The following is a 14,822-nucleotide window of genomic DNA, read 5'->3' as shown; positions in this document are numbered from 1 at the left end:
ATCTATTTATCTATCTATCTATCTATCTATCTATCTATCTATCTATCTATCTATCTATCTATCTATCTATCTATCTATCTATCTATCTATCTATCTATCTATCTATCTATCTATCTATCTATCTATCTATCTATCTATCTATCTATCTATCAATCTATCTATCTATCTATCTATCTATCTATCTATCTATCTATCTATCTATCTATCTATCTATCTATCTATCTATCTATCTATCTATCTATCTATCTATCTATCTATCTATCTATCTATCTATCTATCTATCTATTTATCAATCCATCTATCTATCTATCTATCTATCTATCTATCTATCTATCTATCTATCTACCTATCTATCTATCTATCTATCTATATATTTATCTATTAATCTATCTATCTATCTGTCTATCTATCAATAGAAATCATCTCTCAAATGGCATTATGACCTCTGTTTGGCTTTTGAGCCAATATCACTGTTTATAAAGTCATTAAAAACAGGGATCTTAAGGGATAAGACAATAGGGGTTGAATTGATGAATACTCTTGTTCATGATAAACAAAAAAAATTTTTAGCCAACAAATGATAGATTGTGCTTATAAAACTTTGAGGACCAGAATAATTTACCTTCTAATGACCCCTCCCACCTTGATTAAATAGGAGGCATGTGGTTAATTTGATAGTGTTAATGATCAAATTTAGGTTATCATTGGAAAATTATTTCTTTAAAATGTCAAAATATCCATTTAAAAACCTTAAAAAAATATAGGTTTCAAAACAATTTTTTGTAATAACTCTCTGATAAAAAGTTAAGGATCTCTTTTTATCTTTTCATTTATAATCAGAAGAGCTACTGAATAACTAGAATTCACTCAGGGAGGAACAGAACATTCGACTATAATATACATACACTGGTCCCTAAAATTTTAAGACCACTTTATTTATTTTATTATTTTACTCAAAATCTTGGGTTATTTGTAATAACTTATAATTGGTTGGTTGAAAACTAAAAGTGCATAGGTTTTTCAAACTAAACTTTTAATCTAAAGACGAAGGTAATTTTGTTTTTTATCATTGGAGAGTTTTATAGTTCATTGTCCTATCCCTTAAGATCTCTGGAAATTACCTTGGTATATTTTTTTATTGTTGGATTTTTAATTTTAATGAAGTTTCCAAAAATTTAATCTTAATTTAGAACATCTATTGACAAAATAAATAAATCTTTCTGGTCTTTACCCTCTTATCTGATTTGAAAACATTGTTACCTTGTTGTTGCTACACTACTTATTATTATAAAGGTTCTTGTGATATCTAGATAACTTGTTATTGCTACACTTCTTAATATTACTATTGTTCTTGTGATATCTAGATAACCACAAATATGATAATTTTATCATTAAACTTCATTTTGGGAAACCATCTTTTTCGATTTTATTTTCCTGTGCTATGTAATGATTAAAATTTATTCATAGCATAATGTAAATTGATTTTATGTTTAGGTAGTTTTTCTAGTAGCGAAGCTACTCTATAATTCTCTTTTCTGACCGTCTGTATCGGATAGCTCTTTTAGCTAATTTATGTTAGAATTGTACTGTCGATTTCAAACTTTGCATGATGACAATTAGGTATGATTTGAGGATATTGAGTTAGTGCTCTAAAGTTTTATTAAATGCTCATTGTCCCCTCCCTATATCCCTTCATACATATGCATACTTCTTCATCTAGCTACTGAAAGGGTGACAGATTTTCAGTAGTCCAAGAATGTACTCAAGTTAAAAAAAATACAAAGGTGAGTAACCACTAAAATACTGCTTCTGAAACTGGAATTATATGTTAAAGATAAAACCTTCACATTTGTTTGAAGTACTCGAAAGAACAATAAAATAAATACTGTACAAAAACGGACCATGATTTAGTCCATCATTCCTGAGAGTATATATGATCAAGGATATAAAAGGATACGACAATTGACGATAAATCAATGTACATTCCTAATGATGATAGACAAAATTACCTACTATGTAGATTATAATTAGTGGGTAAAACGATTGTACACTCAATTAAACTAACTAACCAATAAAATCCCTATAAGGTTATTGACAAAACGAATAAGAAAACGTTATTATAAAACTTTGGGGAATAATATGATAACAGCCCAATGTCCATTTCCTCCCTGATATAAGATAGCATATGGAATAGCTGGGAATGACAAGTGTACCTTTTGAAACCAGCCCTCAGGTAATGGTATTTCACATGGATCTAAAGGGATAAGACAATGGTCTATAAATTAATCATTCTTCCCCACATTTATCATAACTAAAATTCTGAATTTGCGTTTCATATAGGCTTAGCCCTCCAAACTTCGAAACCTCTCATTTAACCCCCCTAAAAAACTTTTAATAACAATTACATTACATTACCACCCTCAAACCTTTGAGACTCTCATTCAACTCCCCTTAAAATAAAAAGCTTGGACGTTTCTCAGTTTTTATTAGGGCTAGAAAAAAACTACCCTAATATTTCAAAAAGACTGGGAGTGTGTTTTTTTGGGGGGTGGGGGTGGAGCTGGGTTGTAAAATCGAATATTGATTGGTTTATTCATAGTAACTGAGCAAAATATTTTCCACCCATAAAGGGTAATTTTGTATACAATATTGTACATTTATTTTTGTCCATTGTTTATCCCTTGTTATCCCTGGCAATATGGAAGAGCAATTATTGGACCTGACATCTTTGTTTTGATATCTAATTAAGAGCAAACCTTTTCTAGTAATAGTACATTCTGTACAATTTACATGAATGGGGGTTGAAAATTGACAACTAGGGTATGAAATGAGAATGATTATTCGTATCGTATCATAGACATATTTCCGCGGATATTAAAATGAAAAATTATTCTTGGTCTCACAAAACTGGCTTTAATTTTATCATTATCATTTTAATATTCGTGGAAAATTGTCTTTAATACATTGCTATACATGAATTTTCAGTATGGCTGAGTTCCGATTCTAATCCAGCGGATATCTATCGGGTTCGAAGCCAAATTACCTGATTAGTAAAAACTAAGAGCTTTTTTTTTAAAGAGCTTCTAAAAAGCTTTACAGGTGCCTGAAATCTATATGGAGGGAGGGATGTGAGGCAAAATATAAAAGATTAGCAATCTTTTTTTTTGGGTACCTATTTAGCAACCAAACACAAATCCCCCAATTTTTATGGCCCTATCCCTGGTGAATATTGGATATTGATGAACCCTGTTGAAGACTGATCAAGCTAACTCCCTAGGGATTTCTATATGCCGGGTTTTGACAACAAAAATTATATCAGTAATACAGTGTGAAATAACAAGTTATTTTAGGCTAGAATTCTGTTGTGATTCTTGAAACTTAAAGATCTTTAAAATCACCTAACAAGTAAATTTCCTTATTTGGTGCTTACCATCAAGTACCTATTAAGTATAACTCCCTCATTTTTTAGATAAATTTTAGTAATTTGTTTCTTAACCTAACCACTGTTGGGGGCACAAACCATACGTTCGGGGCTGCTTAGTACCTAATACAACAAAATTTAACCTGTAATAAAGTAAAACCCAACAACATCAAATTTGTAGTTCAAATTAGAAGTGGGAGGTTTCTTTGCTCGACCATACACTTTCAGGGAAACTACTCAATTTTTCCACCGTCCATGTTCATTTCTCTGATTACAAATTTATCTTTCTTATTGTATCTTTGATTTTCTTTTATTGTTCAAGCTATGAATATAAAATTATATTGTCAAAATTAATAGTATTAGCGGCTACGACTCTAGAAGCTTCTAATGACGATAGATGTGATAATTCTAAATATAAAAAAGTAGAAATGAATAATTTGCAGGCCTTCTTTAATAGTCAATATAGCTAATTTAGGGTTTTCAATCCCCTGAATTTTACCAGGGGGAAGGATACTACCCCATGCACGCCTCTATGTAGATGTATATCATATTGACTTTAATCACGGTAAAAACTTGAAATTTTTAGGCCCTAGTGGCCAATTTATTATTACTTTTTCTTTACTCATTTCAAAGCTATTAGAAAAGTATGTAATTTTTAAGTTTAAAACAGTCTCTCGATTAACCTTGCAACAAGGGTGTAAAAGTTTTTTTTTAAAGGGGATAAACACTCCGTTTCCCTCTCCACTCAGATGTCCTTGCAATCTAAAATGATTCTTGCAGTAAAACGTAGAATATAAAAAAGAGAAAAACACGAAACCTCTATCCAATGTCTTTCGGCATGACCAACAGACTAACGGACTAAGTTAATTGTAAGAAGGCAAATTGGTCTACGGAAGCTTCATAAAAATATACCGAAAAATTATATTTTTCATTAATATCTTAGACAGACACACAAACAGACAAGCTTATCTAATTATAGAATATCTTCTCTCATGGATCTAAAGGGAAAAGACAAAAGTAAAAAAATATTGACGTACCATCATCCCCATTATTTATACATAAAACTACCCCTTCTGTAGATTACAATTAGTGGTTGACACTGAACTAAATGAACTAATCAATAAATTTCATTAAAAGTCTCCGAAGTTGTTAAGTCAACATATAAGAAAACGTTTATAAAACTTTGGGGACTAGTGTAATAGCCACAATGTCCCCTTCCTTCCTGATCTTCACTACTAAAACACACAACTGTTAAATGAGCAGCTACTATGGGATTACATACTCCATTACAACTACTTTGATTTAAGTCATATATCTTTAGGTCAGGCCATGCACCTGAGCTAAAATAGATATAAATAAACCTATAAGATTTAGAGGGTTAATTCAAACATTATAATGGATTTATTATTACTTCGTCCTTACACCAGATTCACATGTATTCTAATAAAGAGAAACTTGTAGCTGGATGAATTAAAAATCTTCCTTTGAACCCTTTGCCACATCCCCTCCTTTCCTACTGGTTGAACGAACTGAACAATAAATATGGTCCATATAAGCAAGCTAAATTGACAACAATTTTTCCCCTGTCAAGTTATCCAGGTATATCATGTAACCTTTATTAATTACATAAAATGGAATAAAATGTGGGGTTTCAAAGTTTGAGGGGGGTAAACACCATTTACATCAACCCTTGGACGTCTATGTCCTGTACCTTTATTTTATGTATCACACAATGTATCCACTCTATTTTCTACTTGTTATCAAAACAAATAAAATATAATTGGCTTTTGCACACACACACATACACACACACAAACACACACACAAACGCACACACACACACATACACAAACACAACCACACAAAAAGTTACTATTTTGATCAGGCAAAAGTCAACTCTGTGGACCAAAATTTAGGAAATTTTTGAAGTGGTACAACAGTGGATTTTTTAACAACACTTAAAAAACCTCCAATTTTCAATCGTATCATGTAATATTTTAAAGTTCTTATAGGAATTTTCTAGCTTCATATCAAAATATAAAGGGTTAAGCTACTGGTTTGAAAAAAGTGTAGACTTATAACATTTCTATCCAAGTCCCTACTATGAAAAACTAAAAATACACCTAACATTTAAGACAAGCTTAAAAATGCTTTTAATCTATTTTGATAGCGTCTCAAAGAATCAAATTACCCTTTTCTTGAAATGTTTGCCATTAGCTGGAAAAAATGTGAATGCCTTGCAAAATGTTTCCCTCTTTAGACAAGCAGGGAGAATTATTAAAAAAATAATAATGAAACAAAGAAAAACCTGAGTTGTGTTCTTAAAAAACTTTTTTGGCTTTCTGGTTATGATTGTTGCCTACCATCGGTAAAAATTCGGTCTAACAGGCAGACAGACAAGCTCCTAGACATCTTGTTACTTTTGTATAAAGATTATCCTTAGATAAAAGTAACTGGATGCTTGTCTTTGTTTATAACTATTTGTATTCAGGAACCACCAACCTCCCAGATGAATATGCCATTGGAAAACATTCATTAAAGAAATATGAGAGGGTTTCCCCTCCCTCTCCCCCAACCTTAAGTGCTCCAAAAAAACAATAATTTAAAAAAAAATTCTAAATGCTCAAAAAAACTGTGTTATTATCATCTTTTCTTTGTTTTTATTTTAAGATTACTTATTACTGTCCTTGAAAGAATAAGATTACCCATTTCAGATGATAGCTGCGATTAATTAATGTTTTAAAGGTTAATGTTTTGCTAATGTCTTCTTTTTCATACAATTTCAACATTTTGAGTTTCTTTCTTTTCAAACTAGCGGCTACGCCCCCTTGATGGCCACTGGGGGCACGTAAGGGAAAACGTAAGAAAATTTGTTAGATTTAATTTTTTTATTGGGTGATATCCTTGGGAGGATAGGTTTACCCTCCCCCAAAAAATTATAAATCTTACCCTGGAGGGAGAACATTATTGGTTCAGCAGTCAGTGAGATCCTTTGCTACAGACAGAGAGACACAATAAGAGAAAAACTTCTTGTTACTTCTATATAAGGATAATAGAAAAAAGATAAATAATCCTGAAATCATGTAATAGATATCCAGAAATAATAAACATAAAATGCAGGTATCAAATAATATAAAAATATCTTGTATCAGAAAGTATTGCAAGGTATATAGACATTACTTGTTTAATAATGATGAAACCTGTATAAAAATCCAGGAATCAATGATTTAAAAATATCCTGTAACAGAAAGTATTGCAAGGGTATATAAACATTACTTGTTTAAAAATGTTAAAACCAGATATAAAAATCCAGGAATCATATAATATAAAAATCTGCTGTATCAGAAAGTATTGCAAGGTATATAGACATTACTTGTTTAATAATGGGCAAAGGCACGATACATCCTAAGTATTCTATTAATACATCAAATTTTTGGAGGAGAGATTGAGAACATTGGCTACTATTTTTTTACATAAAAGTTTATTTAACAAGAATGACAACATCCATTAACGCAAATCTCTGAAAGGTTAAGGCAATCGAACATTAACACTTGTAAAGTGTCAGAACTGAATAATCAGAATATAAATGCATTTTAGTCAAAACAAAATTGTAAGTAAATTTGTTGAAAAACTGCTTATATAAAGGATAGTGTTTATTTAATCATTTATAAAATCAAGCATTTCTATTCTTTAAAAATATTTTGTTGCAGTATATTATGAAATATTTAGAATTGTATGCAATTTTATTTTGATATTTTAAAATAGTTTTAGACTATTTTATTCTTACGCCACCCTCCTTTGCGTGCCCCTTAATGCTATTGCCTTAGCCTCCAGTAGTTATACATGGAGGCAATAAAATAAATAGATAAACTTGTTTTTTCGTAATTGATTGAAAGTAAATAAAATTTGCTAAAATGTATAAATACCTTTTTGTTAACTAAGTATAATATTTATATTCCTAGTATACCATTTCTCATGGCAATTATTACAGATTTTATAACATAAAGATTATAGGATTTTATTCTTTAATGCTGTCGAAGTGACAAGCGAGTCATGTTTATCGTATTAAAAAATAATTGTTTATCGCACTGTATTAAAGACAGCTTTTCGCGCATATTTAAATGAAAAATTTTAGATTAAAACTTGTTTTTTTAGCCCTGAGGGGCAGAAAGCCTAATCTAATAAAACTATTGTTAATTTTAAAATTTGTATTTTAATATTCGTGGACAATCGTCTTTAATACAATGCTTTACATGGTTTTACATATTTATCGGTTTCGTAGCCATAATGGAATAGTTATGATTGTACATTTCTATAATAGCAGAGAACTGGATATAATACGAAGATATACATAATTTTTCAGTATAACTAAGAAACGGTTCTAATCCACAGGTTATTAATTGAATTCAAAACGATATTTGAAAACAATTACTACAGCTGCATATTGCTTTAAATAGCATTTTAGAACCTAGTAAAGTGGCTGACTCAGATTATGACGTCAGAAAAAATTTAACTAATGAGAGGCCACTATAAATTTTACCATTGGTCAATTACAGTGTATACTAGCCTCTCATTGGATAATTTTTTTCTGACGTCATAATCTGAGTCAGCCACTTTTACTAGGTTGAGCTTTTTATATAAAAGGATGACATCGATAAAAGCAAAGCAAAAAAAATAAGACAGACAAATATACATTGATTTAAAAGATAAAGTAACAGCACATTCAATATGCAACTAATCAGGGGCGTCCAAGCTTTTTTATTTGGGGGGGGGGGGAAATATTTTTTAAAAAATTGAGCACCCCCAAGCTCATTTTTTGGGGGGGGGGTAATCTGTATTTCATAGAGGCATTTTTTTTTATTTGGGGGGGGGGGTAATCACCCCCCCTTGGACGTCTATGCAACTAAATCTAAAATTATAAATAAATTTTCTAACTTTCTAGTATGCTGTCTTGGAATAAAAATCCAGTGTACATCGCACAGCAATAATTTTTGATATCCTTTAGTGATAAAACTTTTACAGTAATTTTTTATTGTTAAAGGCAGAGTTTTTCTACATTAAGGCCTTGTACTTCAAATTGAATATTTTGCAATAACTAGCGTCAATAGAAGCCTCTCGGGGCACTTAAGTTGAAAAGGGGAAAAGTTGAACCCTCCCTCTCATTTTTTTGAGTTTATAAAGAAAAGAAAGATTTTTTTAAGGGGAGTTTTATTTAGAGGATGAAGATATCCTCCCTCCAAAAATTGAAAAACCTGGACGTATAAGAAAATTCACTGTAAAGGAGAACCATATCGCTACAGACAAAAAAAACTTACTTTTTTTCATAATAGGATAAGATTCAAAAGGATTACATAATTCGAACAGAAAGTGTATGATTATGCACTAAGGCTTAACTGGAAATCTACAATTAATAATTTACATAAATGCCTTCATTTTCAACAGAGCGTGCAAGGAGGTACTTATCGGACAAACTAAAAGTATATTAAAATCTTGGCAAAATTGTAAAGTATTGGTATTGCTATAGAACCAATGCTTTACTTGGAAGGTACAATTTAAAATGTGAAAAAATGGATCCTTTATATCTGACAATGCAAGTATGTACTTATTGTTCAGGATGGAAGTATATTAAATCTTGGAAATTTTGTGGAGTATCGGTATGACTATTGTACTATAGCTTAACTGGGAAGGTATAATTTATGATGTAAATAAATGCAAAAAAAATTTAACAATGCAAGAATATACTTTTTGTCAAAATTCTTGTATTAAATTCTTAGAAAAATTGAAACCTCCTTTAGTTAAGGCTCTTATTGTAATTATTTTTTAATATTAATGTTTCTGGCTTTGACATATCAACCATTATTTGAAGCTTTACAAAAAGTCTGAAAAATCAGCCATGTGACGTCATAAAAATGAGGAATGAGAGGAAAAGTGGGAAAGAAAATCCCTAAAAAGAGATGGATAATCCCTCATTTTTATGACGTCACATGACTGATTTTTTTAGACACTTTATAAGTTTGTAAAGTTTTTATTATTTACGATTGGCATCTGTTTTTCCCTTGGTTATTTCATTGATTTAAAATTAAATTGCTTTGAAATTAATTAATATTTCTATAATGCAAAATTAATGCAAAATTAATTTTTGACAAAATTTTGTCTTGTTATTTTTTAAAATTATGTAAATGTAACGGAATATCTACACAGATATGTTTCTCCACTACTGATGCTTGATGTAAATGTTTTTTAAATATTTTGGAATGTTCACTCTACAAAAAGAAATCACCCATAAAAATAATCCCCTCCCCTCAAAAAATTTACTTACAATAATTTAAAGTGGAGGGTCAACTTCTGCCCCTCTTCCCTAAAAAGGCTTCTAGAGGCTCACTACTAGTTACTTTAGATTCCAACAAATTAAAAGTCTGTTGTATTGTATGCTTACTATATTGATAGTTTATAGGTAAACTAATTTAACCAGATAAGTCTTTATGTATACAATGCAATGCTGATATTTTCTACATAGATCAATTCGTTATAGATCAGATACAATGTATCAATTCTTTTTTCTAAGATAGGCGAAACATGGATAAGAGGCATGTAGGCAAATGCTATAAAAAAACACTTAAAAACTGCAGATTTAGACAACAGTTGTTCATAATTTCTTTAAAATTTAAGCCATTCATTATAGAGGAAAAATACCCAAATTGCATGTGTCTTTGCCATAAATGAAGTTATTTTGAAACTATTTACAGATAAATTGAATGTTTTGTGATAAAAATATAAAAGTGATACACATGATTCCTTGTAACTCATCCATACTATTTTGAGACGTGTACTCCCAAAAAATACAAAATAGACCTTCCTAGAACCCAGATGAGAAATATTGTTTTTACACAAAAAAAAGATTTTCACGATTTTATCAAATCAGCATATTTTTTCAGTCGACTGCTTGGAGATATTTCTAAGAATGTCAATTGGAACAAAAACAACTTTCAATAAAATATAGACGAAATAGAAAAAAATCAGAAGATTTTTTACATCACACATGTTTCTCAGAAATTTAAAGATCAAATATAGGGACAAAAATGCAAAGCTGCAAAATTTGTAAAATTTGATGGAAAAATACAAACAACTAGTTAATGCTCTTCTCATTGTTATAAAAGTGTTAATAAAAGTAAATAAATCTTTTTCCACTTCGTTTCAAAACTGATTATTATCTGATTAGAACTGGTTCTTAGCTATACAAAAAAATTTTCAATAGAATTGAATTATATCCAGGTTTCTATATAAATCCAGGTTTTCCTCCTAAATATAAATGTTTAAAATACATCAAATCTTTGAAGATCCATTTTGTCTATTTTAATTCTCTATGACAACATTTTTTACTATAACACTATACTTTGTCTATGGTAGGCTACCTATCCTGTCTGATTATGAATACAACAATATTATCTGATCCATAACCCTATACTTTGTCTATGGTAGGCTACCCATCCTGTCTGATTATGAATACAACAATATTATCTGATCTATAACCCTATACTTTGTCTATGGTAAGCTACCTATCCTGTCTGATTATGAATATAACAATATTATCTGCTCTATAACTCTATACTTTGTCTATGGTAGGCTACCTATCCTGTCTGATTATGAATACAACAATATTATCTGCTCTATAACTCTATACTTTGTCTATGGTAGGCTACCTATCCTGTCTGATTATGAATACAACAATATTATCTGCTCTATAACCCTATACTTTGTCTATGGTAAGCTACCTATCCTGTCTGATTATGAATACAACAATATTATCTGCTCTATAACCCTATACTTTGTCTATGGTAGGCAACCTATCCTGTCTGATTATGAATACAACAATATTATCTGCTCTATAACCCTATACTTTGTCTATGGTAGGCTTCCTATCCTCTCTGATTATAAATACAACAATATTATCTGATCTATAACACTATACTTTGTCTATGGTAGGCTACCTTTCCCCTCTGATTATGAATACAACAATATTATCTGATCTATAACACTATACTTTGTATATGGTAGGCTACCTATCCCCTCTGAGTATGAATACAACAATATTATCTGATCTATGACATTATACTTTGTCTATGAAATGCTACCTATCCCCTCTGATTATGAATACAATAATATTATCTGATCTATAACCCTATACTTTGTCTATTACAGGCTACCTATCCCCTCTGATTATGAATACAACAATATTATCTGATCTATAACACTATACTTTGTCTATGGTAGGCTACCTATCCTCTATGATTATGAATACAACAATAGTTTCTGATCTATGACATTATACTTTGTCTATGGAAGGCTACCTATCCCCTCTGATTATGAATACAAAGGCATTCCATAGTAAATTATTGGCTTATGGTCTATAGTTAGATATATCAATTTATTATTGTGTCTTAGGATAGCTTTTTAATAATATCTTTTTTACATTTTATTTAAAACTACTATCTTAACAGAGTATTAAAAATATATTCTTCGCAGTTTAATAATTTGAAATAAGTTACAAGGCCAACAACGGATTATAAGGTCCCCCAAAACACAAGTATCTATTTATGCCCCTTACTGGTGCAGACTCTGTAATATTTCATTATGTGCCATACTAAACAAAAGGACCAATTAATTGAGTAAATATAAACAATAGAGGAGTCATAAAGTGACTTTCATCATATTTTTGGAAAGCCTTTAAATGGCACAGATACTTCAAAATTAGAGCATTTGTTGGTCCATATGACAGTCGATTAATGATTGATTTTAATAACACTTATTCTGCAATCTACAGCATCTACGTTATCTAGACTTTACACAGTCTGGACTCTACAGTATCTATGCTGTCTAGACTCTATAGTATCTTCAATAGCTCTACAGTACCTACTAAGTCTTGAATCTAATAAAATTAAATAAAAATTTATCACTTAGGCCATAGCTGTACATACCAAAATACATATATCAATATGTTTTTAATGGTTATTCTAACAATAATGCGTGGATAAATGTTATCTTCAGAAAGCAGAAGCTATGATTTTCTCTGGACCACAATAGGGTTAAATAATTACTCTGTTATGTAATTGCTAATTTAGGAATTCAGGATATTTTTTAGTTACCTAGCTACTAAAAAATCAAGTCATGTCCAAATGTCTGTCTATTCTTTACTCTTTTACAGTAAGTTACATTGTCTATTGGTAGATTTTAAAATTCAAACACAGGATATTTATGGTAAAATATTCTACAAATGGCTGCAAGCGGTCAAACTGCTAAACCTATATATAATTTTATATTTTGCAGTGCAAAAAAAGACGTATTTTACGCATTTTCTTCATTGAAGCTTACCCTGTGCATTATTTGAACCTGTATTTGAACATTGCTATTCAATATTATATAAACCTTTTTATGCCGCTTAAAACGGACATATTATGAACGTTTAGCCGTTTGACAGCTAGATGCCTTCAAAGTTCATAGATTTTTGGTGATAAGCGTTACCAGGAACATTTTACTGTGAACTGCACTGGATCCCAGTGATTTAATGATAATACAAGTTGATTTAATGTATAACCAAAATTGATACGAAAGTTATAAACTTTCTGTATTTTTTAAGTAGCAGACTAAATCTATTTAGATACATAATAATAGTTTTTGTATTGATATATTTGAATTTGATATTAAGGTATTAAGGTTCATTCTAAACAAATAAGTTCACAATACAGAAGGGATAATTTTGTTTATCATCATTAGGGTTGTTTATCAATTGTCCGTAGATTCCATGATAATTCCCAAGATCTTAAGTAGCAGACAAAGAAACACATTTATGTCTATTTAAATACATAAATAACAGCTTTTGTTTTCAAATGTTTGAAATGCCTATTAAAAGTAAATTTGGCATGTTTGTCCATATTTAATCCCAGGATCTTAAGGGATAAGACGATGAACGATAAATGATATGCAATCCCAATTCTTACAAATAAAATCGTCTCATCTCTAGATTAAAGTTATTAGTTTGAACACTGCTGATTTTTACCAACTAATTAGAATTAAACAAAATAATGTTTTTTAGCAAACGATTGAGAAATTGTTATTAAAACACTTTGGAACCAAAATAAATTTTAGTCCAATGTCCCCTCCCTTCCATATTTAACCCCTTCTCACTACTTATGATAAATATTTTGGGTTCCAAAATTGTTTTGTCTTCCAAAGCCCCCTCATTTTTCAAAGTTTCTACAAAACAGTGAAATTTGATTTGTGCTTTTTTTTATTTAAAAAAAATGTAAAGAAAGAGATAAGACAATGTTGAAGGGGTTTCATAGGTTTTGGGGGATAATATATGAACAAAATTTTTATGGGGGTGGGGGATAAAAAACATTTTAACATTCCCACTTGGGCGTTCATGGCTCCCCCTCCCCCGTTTTAAATATATTCTAGATTCCTATGAGAAGAGGGTATAGATGTAGGTATTACAAATTAGAAATGGTATTTCCAGTATGGCTTCAAAACCGGTGGATTTGAACCGGTTCTCAGCCATACTGAAAAATCATGTACAGCATCGTATTACAGACGATTTTTCACTAAGATCAAAATGAAAATCATAAAATCGATACCTCCCAGTATTTTAACCATGGCCTTCGGTCCCTCTAAGCTAACAAAACTAGTTTTTATCTATTAAAATTCGATAAATAACTATTATGCTTTTTTATGAACCAAAACTTCAACTTCATATTTTTTGTATGAACACTATTGACTTGGCTACTGCCACTAATCTTGGAACATAAACAATAATTTCAAGAAAATTATTGGTGCCTTAATTGATCTGACTGTCTTATTGATTGATCAACTAGTTAACTAAAATATATTTTGGGACGTATTTATCCAATTAAATGTTCTTGTGTCTGTTAAAGTCTATAACAGACAGGGATACTAAAGGATAAGGCAATGGAGAATAAATGAACCAAACTTTTGATAACAATTAAGATAATTGGTTTTTCTCGTATTTATTCGAATCCGGTGGATAGGAACCGGTTCTCATCCATACGAACAATGTTTAGCAACGTATTGTAACCAGTTTTCTACGAATATAAAAATGTACAATCATAAGATTAAAACCAGTTTTTTTTAGCCCGTGCCTTCGGCATCTCGGGGCTAAAAAAACTAGTTTTAATCTTATAATTGTACATTTTATATCCGCGGAAAGCCGTTTATAATACGATGCGAGAAATAACTAATAAAACTTTGTGTAACATTATAATATTAAAGTTTAATGTTCCCTCCATCCTTAAATAAAATGCTCCTTTAATGACAAAGTAATTGCTTTATTATTGCTTTACTGTTTTATTTTTGAAAATTATTTCTTTTGCAAACAATACAATTCTAT

Source organism: Acartia tonsa, chromosome 2 (genome assembly GCF_053477335.1).
Source record: "Acartia tonsa isolate MP-2025a chromosome 2, ASM5347733v1, whole genome shotgun sequence".
In the NCBI taxonomy this organism is placed as follows: Eukaryota; Metazoa; Arthropoda; class Copepoda; order Calanoida; family Acartiidae; genus Acartia; species Acartia tonsa.
The sequence above is the reverse complement of the archived record's forward strand: the minus strand, read 5'-3'. Positions refer to the sequence as shown.